Source organism: Palaemon carinicauda, unplaced genomic scaffold (assembly GCF_036898095.1).
Source record: "Palaemon carinicauda isolate YSFRI2023 unplaced genomic scaffold, ASM3689809v2 scaffold142, whole genome shotgun sequence".
NCBI classification, from domain to species: Eukaryota; Metazoa; Arthropoda; class Malacostraca; order Decapoda; family Palaemonidae; genus Palaemon; species Palaemon carinicauda.
In genome coordinates, this window is record NW_027168948.1 from 67,055 (window position 1) to 76,497 (window position 9,443).

The window sequence follows — 9,443 nt, forward strand, 5'->3', positions numbered from 1 at the left end:
ACACACACACACACACACACACACACACACACACACACACACATATATATATATATATATATATATATATATATATATATATATATATATATATATATATATATATATATATATATATATATATATACACCCCTTGGTAGTAGGTTGGCCAGGACACCAGCCACCCGTTGTGATACTACCACTAGAGTTATTGGATCCTTTGACTGGCCAGACAGTGCTACATTTGATGCCTCTCTCTCTGGTTACGGCTAATTTTTTCTTTTCCCACCTATGCACCAAATAGTCTGGCCTATCCTTTACACATTCTCCCCTTTCTTCGTACACTTAACACTACTTTCCTCTTGGTAAGGGTAGAAGAGACTCTTTAGCTATGGTAAGCAGCTCTTCTAGGAGGACACTCCAATATAAAACCATTGTTCTCTGGTCTTGGGTAATACCATAGCCTCTGTACTATGGTCTTCCATTGCCTTTGGTTAGAGTTCTCTTGTTTGAGAGTACACTCAGGCACACAATTCTTTCTATCTCTTCCTCTTTTTTATTTTGGTAATTTATGAAATATCTATTTTAACGTTACAGTTTCTGAAATATTTAATTTTAATTGTTTATTACTTTTTAATATAGTTTATTTATTTCCTTTTTTCCTTTCCTCATTGGGCTATTTTCCATGTTGGAACCCTCTGGCTTATAGCAAATTAATATGTATCTGTCCCTGCAGTATTTGGCCTAAGGAAATCAGGGTAACATAAGATATATCATTGCCATAATTTGCCCACAAACTGAAATATCTGAACTTGTCCTTCATTTTCCACTATTTGTTTATTTAATGGTTTATCAAGTACATTAATTCTCAAAAGTTTTTGAAAATCAGTTGTACATTTTTACATTTTTCATATAAAAAGTCACGGAATATATATAATATATATTCTGTTTTATTCATTATTATTTTTTATGCATTGAAATTAAACTGAATTTGAATTTTACCAAAAGAAAAAAAAAAGAAAAAAATATCAGCTGGGCAGGATCAGCTGATTGAATGACCATTGCCAAGTTGGAAAAAATTCCTTCGTAATTCTTGCAATTTGAATCCACCCAAAATCGTATTTAAAAAATTTTCAGTAATTTAAATTACATTAAAATATCATTTTAAATTATTAATAAATGAATAATAATATAAATAACATGATATTTATAATTTAATTAAGATTTTCTATACGTCTGTATGCCTTTCTTAACATTGATGTCTGGACACACTGTCTTCTGTTTTCCTCTCTCTGTTGTCTGTACGATGGCTCACCTGAACTACTATTTCCTCTATAAGTAAGTTATTTTAGGTGTTTTTATTATATTTTATCATATTTAATTAAATTTCTAAGTATATTTGAACGACAAAAACTGCTTAAACTACACCAGGTTTTATAAATTACAGATTTTACGATAGAATATTGAAATTTCAAAATCTCATGGCCAGAACTTTTGACCGGCCGTGTTTAGGGGCTATATATCTTTATATATTAATAGATATTATTTGATATATTAGTTTTTTTGGAAGCAGTTACGTTATTTCCTGTTTTATATTATCGTACGAGTTGTAATAGCAATGGGTTTGTCACATACAGTAGCTATTTATATAAGAAAAACTAGTTTTTTTTTTTTTTTTTAAACAGCAAAATACGTGAGAAAAATAATATTTTCTTAGATTTTTCGTTTTATATTGTTCTGTTGATGATATTTTCATAAGTATATCCATCTTTTTTATTAATCACCACCACCCTACACAAACCCCAGGTGAGAATTGGCCCTTGGGGGGGTTGTGAACCCCAGGGGAGAAAGTGTCTTTAGGGGTGTGTGGCAATGTAAACTACCCTTATGTCTAAGATAATAACAGCTGATCCCAACATAAGAAATCTAGCCAAGAAATTCATATTTATACTAAATGGTTAAATTATAGTTACAGACGGAACAATATTTTGAGCCAAAAAAAAGTTCTTCCTGTAGTAAATAATGTGGCTTCACTGAATTTGACTTGGTTTCAACAGTAAATAAACCGAAAACCCATTTGACCATCTAAGAACGTGGATATATTTTAGAAATCTAATGGTTTTTGTCCTCTATGTGCTCGCTTCGCTCACGGAGGAAAAACAACGTTGAGCATTTATGTACTGGCAAGCAGTTTATGATGAGTTGCGCACGTTAACCCCATTAATTATTATTTCTTGGGCAGTTAAGTTTTTATTTGTAGTGAAAATGTCATTTTGGGTAGTTTGTAGTGCTACGACCAAGCATCCTAATTTGCTTATTATCGCTCCGACTGTTATCTTGTATAGAATAAAAACGTTTGGAAATGGTCAACGGATCTTAAATATGTTGTGTAAGGGGGGGTCCGGGGGGGCGCAGCCCCCCTGGGTAAGGACACGGCTTTTAGCATAGGTTAGGTGGGTTTTTTAAGTTAGCTTCTCCCGCCAAAATCGTTTTTAGAACGACGGCCACAGTTCAGAATATTCCCGTTTTCTACGGGATCTGGCCGTCACCCTACAAAGGCTCCACTGAATTTGACCTTCATTTCAACAGCAAATAAACTGAAAACCCGTTTGACTGTCTAAGAAAGTGGATATTTTTTAGAAATCTAACGGAAAAAGAAAAACAAGCTCATGTACTGGCAAGCGGTTCATGATAAGTTGCGGATGGTAACCCCATTAATTATTATTTCTTGGGCAGTTAAGTTTTTATTTGTAGTGAAAATGTAATTTTTTAAGAAAACCAACGTTTTTTTTTCTATAGGAAACGCCTGTCTTTTAGTAGAAAACCTTTTCCCGTCTGTAGCTATCACAAAATTGATTCCTGTTTAAAAGTGTGCTGTTGGTGATGGTTCCCCTACAATAATGCCAGGTGAGAATCAGTCTTTAGGGGGATGGCAATGTAAACTCACCTTTAAGTCTAAGATAATAACTGCTGATCCCAACATAACGATAAGAAATAAAGAAATTCTTTATTTTTTGCTAAATTAAAGTGGTAAAACCACTGGTGTAGTAGGTATGGGCTGACAGGGTTGGATTTTTTCAAACCTCCCCCAGTCCTCCAAAGCAGGGGAAGAAAATATTTATTTTTCATTTCCTCACTGGGCTATTTTCCCCGTTGGAGCCCCTCGGCTTATAGCATCCTGCTTTACAGTACTAACTAGAGTTGTATCTTAACAAGTAATAATAGTAATGGTAACTTTACAAACTCGATGCCCCAGTCCCCCAAATCTCTAACTACCCCCGAGGGGGAAAAGAACCCTTTGGAAGGACTGCGGCAAAGGTACCTCGCTCTAATACCGTTTTCTCCCTAGCACCATTTTCTATATCTTAAACATATTCCGATATCAAGCACAGTGAAATGACGTCACTCGAGGGATTTTTGCACGGCCCGGGCTAGCTTCGCCCGCAAATAAGCACAATCTCACTAATGCGTTCTACTGGCAAGCAATATGCGGATGCGCATAATATGCGGATGCGCAGCGCATGCCAGCTGCGTCTGTCACTATTTCTGGGACCATAATGTTATAGCATTATTAAGCTGACTTAGGATGCTATATAGTTTCAACTTATCATTCTGTGTCTGATGTTTTTGGGTGAAGGGCTACGAACTTTCGTATGATGTATCAACATATTTAGGACACTTACTATCTTTTGGAAGAACCCATGTTACTTAAAATATAGCAAGTTTGGGAATTATTACAGTGGCGTGTTCAACTTGATTAGTTTACAACCCTCACAAGTGTCAAACATGAGATTTATGACTAAAATAAAAGAGTATCTTAACAAAAACCAAATAAAACCTATTTATTAATATAAATCTAGAATCTGATAGGGCAAATTTAGATGAGGCTTAGTCAAATCGTCAGAGATAGAGATGGGTCAAGTGTAACGAATGCGTAAACAGGTCTTTGTCTTAATATTTGTCCCTTGAAAACTCCCACTAGCCAATAGTAATACATTATCATTGGAGCGCTGTGCTCAGCGGGTGGAGTTACAGTACTGCATATGTAGGTGAAAATTGTCACAATGGTCAATGGGTATGAGTCAAGTTAAGTGGAAACAAATGTACAAACTTAGCCCTTTTACCCCCAAAGGACGTACTGGTACGTTTCAGAAAACACACCCCTCTACCCCCATGGACGTACCGGTACGTCCTTGCAAAAAACTGCTATTTAAATTTTTTTTTTGCATATTTTTGATAATTTTTTTGAGAAACTTCAGGCAATTTCCAAGAGAATGAGACCAACCTGACCTCTCTATGACAAAAATTAAGGCTGTTAGAGCAATTTAAATAAAATATACTGCAAAATGTGCTGGGGAAAAAATAACCCCTCGGGGTTAAGGGTTGGAAAGTTCCAAATAGCCTGGTGGTAAAAGGGTTAATAAGAGCTAGTAATTGTGACACGTGAAACGTTAAGAAACAACTTGGAAAACGAGCAGACTTAAACTAAGTTTAATATTTTTTCTCATCTTGCAATTGATTAAGGTCTATTAAATTTCTTATTTCTGATCTAGATATTAACCTTTAGCACCGTTGTTCAATTAGTTCATTATACATGTTGCGTAAGATTTTTTTCTAATTCTGACCATCCTTTACCTTCAGATTTCCCCGGACGGTTCCATCCTGTTCGTAATACTGGGCATGCAGTTAATTCTAATAGCCAGGCCTTCTCCATCATGAGGCTCAATACTACACAGTACTCTAGAAGTTTTATTCCACCTGTGACCAAGTTGTGGAATGATTTTCCTAATCGGGTAAGTTAAATCTGTTGAACTTCAAAAGTTCAAACTCACAGCAAATGTTTTTATGTTGAACAGGCTTGCACAAGTCCATTTATAGTTGATAAATTAAATATGTTTTAGTGTTGTTTTTGCTTTGAAGTATTTAATTTTAATTTTTATTACTTATATCGTTTGTTTATTTCCTTATTACCTTTCCCCACTGGGCTATTTTTCCCTGTTGGAGCCCTTGGGCTTCTAGCACCTTGCTTTTCCAACTAGGGTTGTAGCTTAGCTAGTAATAATGATAATAATAGTAATGTGTTGTGAAGAAACGTCATGTCATTTACCCATGAAAAATATAAACTAGAATGTCGTTGGTTTATGGAGACAAAAGAAATTTACAGTAATGAAGAAAATAAGTGTTCCCATTGTCTGATTTTAAACGTTGAATTATTTATTTGTGAACGAACGAAGCCACTGCGAAGCGAAAACCAATTTAGGGGCGTAATGTAAATTATAGGCATTTATGAGACCATAATAGGGACCCATGTGATAGGTGTGTGCAGCATAACCACATACCGCTTGAGAGAAGAGAGGAGCAGTGAATTATGTTTATTTGCGAGCGAAACAATTCGCGGCTTAGAAAAATCCGAAGTTTTTGTAGTAGGTTGTGACGAACCGGATCAAGTTAATGTGGGTAAATATTTACTATAGCACAACACTCCCAATGAAGGAAATAGGAAGTGTTACTTTTGTATAGGTACTTTGAAGTGTTCTGATGCAAGTTGGGAGAAACTCCCCTCAAATGGTTTATGCTTGGACGTGGCTCCCCTCGCTTTCTAAGCGGAAAGGTAGCAAGAAGTAGTTACCAGTACATAGAAAAAGGTACACAATTATAATCCAGGGAAATGCGTGGCATATATTGCTGCTAATGTAGCTTGTATCTTACTAGGATATTCAGACTGTAGCTTGTATTTGACTAATGATTTAGGTAGGAAAAGGTGAAAATGATTAGTGTATACATTTATTTTATTTAAGGAGTATTTCTTTAGGTTGGAAGTGTACTTACTTTAGGGAAAACTTTTTCTAAGGAAATGTTTTCCCGTCCTAAGTTATATAAATTTTTGGTCTCGAATGTGAATCCATTGCTATTATGATAGTTTGCGAGACTGCCTGGTTCAAGGTACAGTACTTCAATCCCAAAAATGTCTATTTTCAACTTTGGTTTAGAGCTTAGTACTGAACGATACAAGCCTTTATATAACGACGGACAGGGATTCGTGGATAGAACACTGTCTAACCTAAGCTTCCCCACCTAACCTAACCTACAAACAGTGCCCTTACCTACTTACCCAAAGGGGAGCTAAGACCCCCATGAGAATCCCCTTAGACTGCCTCATTCTTAGCGATAAGATTGAACTTATGCTACTGAAAACTTACTATATTTTAAGAAATTGTCTTGATGTGAATTTGTTTATCATTTATTATTATTATTATCATTATTATTATTATTATTATTATTATTATTATTATTATTACTTGCTAAGCTACAACCCTAATTGGAAAAGCAGGATGCAATAAGCCCAAGGGCTCCATAAGTTTTTGTAGTTTATATATGAAAGATTTATTTTAATGTTACTGTTTTCAAGATATTTTAATTGTTCATTACTTCCCTCGTAGTCTATTTTCCCTGTTGGAGCCCTTGGGTTTATAGCATTCTGCTTTTCCAGCTAGGGTTGTAACTTAGCTAATAATAATAATAATAATAATGATAATAATGATAAACATAAAATAATGTGCGTGGGTGTATCCTCAAGCAAGAGATCTCTAATTTGACTTTTGAAGACTGATAGAGAGGCTATGGCATTACCCAAGGTAAAGATTGAAGAACAATGGTTTGATTTTGCGAGTGTCCTTCACCTAGAAGAGCTGCTTACCATCGCTAAAGAGTCCCTTGTACCCTTGCCCTTAAGGAGAAAGTAGCCACTGAACAATTACAGTGCAGTAGTTAACCCCCTTGAGCAAAGAATAATTGTTTGGTAATCTCCGTGTTGTCATGTGTATGAGGACAGAGGAGATTGTGGAAAGAATAAGCCAGACTGTTCGAAGTTTGCGTAGGCAGAGGAAAAATGAGTTGTAAAATTTGCTTTTTCGTAGGAAAAAATCGCTAATTTTTAAAAAGTAAACCAAGTCGTCTTATGTTACTTTTCCTGCCCCAACAACCCCACAAGTCTCGGATTTAAGGTCAAATTAGGAGCTCGGTGGCGTGTCAGGTTGAGTTGGCTAACTACTGCCACCTCTCGATTAAAGGGATCACGTTTATATTGTTAAGAAAATACATTTATCATTTGTTTTGGAATGTATTCAATGCATGAAGGTACACCATTCTGGTATCCTTGTTCGTTAGGTAGTAAAAGTTTTTGCACTTAGAGAGTAACTGTTAGATTTTAAGATTAGAATCCAGATGGTTTAAGACCATGAAAACGAATATAGTTTTTGGGCAAATCATAGGTCATGCTATTTTCCAAGGATTAAAACTATCATAGTTGCAAGAAGATAGGTTCTTCTTCGCTATTCTTGGGTAGTGCCATAGCCTCTGTACTATGGTCTTCCACTGTCTTGGGGTAGAGTTCTCTTGAGGGTACACTATTCTATCTTGGTTCTCTTCCTCATTGTTATTTTGAAGTTTGTATAGTTTATATATGAAAGATTTATTTTAATGTTTTGTTCTTAAACTACTACTGTAGTTTTTCCCTATTTTCCTTTTCTTCATATATACAGTACCTATATACTGTATATGTATCTTTAATTCTATTTTGTGTAAACATACACACACACACACACACACACACACACACACATATATATATATATATATATATATATATATATATATATATATATATATATATATATTTATTTACCATCGTAACCTCCTACACCTATTGACGCAGTCATCTCTATAATGAGTTTTTAAAACAATACTTCTCCATTCATCATCATCATCTACTTCATAGTCCTCAGCCATGTAGGCCTGGGTCTTCCAAAACTTTTAGTGCCTTGTGAAGCCCAATTGAAGTTTTGGTGAACTAATCTCTTGGAGTGCAAAGATCATGCCCAAATCATCTCCATCTACCCCTCACCATGTTCTCATCCACATATGGCACTTGAGTAATCTCTCTTATAGTTTCAGTTTCTAATCCTGTCCTGCCATTTAACTTCTAATATTCTTCAGAGGCCTTTGATGTAAAATCTACAAAATCTGTTGGATTTTGTTTCATTGTTATACCACGACTCATGTCCATACAGTAACACCGATCTCGCTAAACTGATATATAACCTGTAATATGTAATTTCAGGTGATGTGATTTCAAAATATTACTTAACCTAGCCATTGTCTGATTTGCTATTTTCAATCTTTCTGATACAGAGTTATCTTTTTCAGGTGAAGTAAGGAATATTTGTGTGCACCGAGATGGATACTAGCAAGTGTATTGACTAGCAAAGGACTAGTTTTGCACAGCAGACCTCCACATCAATGAACTTTACCTACCCATGACATGTAAAAGGTAATACAGTACAGTAGCTATAGATATCGGGTGGAAATAGTCACGGTTATTAGTTATGGTTTCCAGTGAACAACCAGAGGATAAATCTATGGTTGGGTTCATGAATTAGAATAATTTTAATAGTTGTATTTTTTAGGCTTTTGTTTGTTTACATAATTAGCTGTGGGATTCAAGTGTTTGCGACTAACGGTATACTGTTAGTAGCATAAAACGGATTTTGAGCAAAGCGAAAAATCTATTTTTGGGTTAGGTAGCCATGTTGTCCTGATGGAAGTTCCTTCATAGTAGCTTCCCAGGTTATATTTAACTACAGTGATATATCCCCAGAGAATTTTACCTTAAGGTATCCAGAATTCTAACGCCTGGCGCGAATATCCCTGGCTTTCGCCTTTAGGGCTATCGCATTATATCAGAGGACGTATTCTTGACACGCCACATAGCTATCTACACCCCGAATAGCATTTACGCTTCGAGAGGGGAAAGTGGCAAGAATTGTAGGAGGGCTGTTATTAAGGCAACGCTCCTACTCGTACTATAGTTGAGCGCCAGTATGACGTCACGTCCCGGCGCCATCTTGTCATTCTTTCTCTCGTAGTGATACAAACTCGGTGTTTTTGGATTACTTTATCAGCTATGATGCTTTCTCCACCTTCATCTGCCTCTGGAAAGTTGATTATTATCTTTAATTTGTATAAATGTAAGCTCTTGCCAGTTTTTTCATCGATTCAAGACTTAATTAACGCAACAACAGCTGTTGCCTAACCGGATGGCGTCATGGACGCGGTTGTTCGATATGCATATGTCATTTAGTCAGCCAGAACGACCTTCCCGGTATATATTCGCTTTAATAGATTTAGCTATTTAGCATTTTTAGCTAGGAAATTTTATATTATGCTGATGGTACCGTGGTTTCGGCGATTTAGTTACCGATCCTCACTCATGCTAGGCTTCCTAGCCTAGGCACGTAGCCTTACTCTCATGCATGATATAGTTTTCCTAGTGTGATAATTTATTGAAGCTTTAGGCAATATTTTATACATATAAGATATTACTGCATAAATTTTCCTCTTCCAAGATAGTATACGAGAGAGTTTCGGTAGTCGATTCACACCGCGCCTAGGCTACTAGCTTAGGG

The 9,443-nt window shown here is 35.8% G+C and overlaps 1 long non-coding RNA gene across 1 annotated transcript; it reads left to right on the plus strand.

The window, feature by feature from the left end:
- Positions 1-1,243: 1,243 nt before the first annotated feature.
- On the plus strand, positions 1,244-8,308 carry LOC137635573 (uncharacterized). The gene is made up of 3 exons (XR_011042724.1): positions 1,244-1,317; positions 4,621-4,772; positions 8,185-8,308. It is a non-coding gene; the product is annotated as an uncharacterized lncRNA (long non-coding RNA).
- Positions 8,309-9,443: the final 1,135 nt, after the last annotated feature.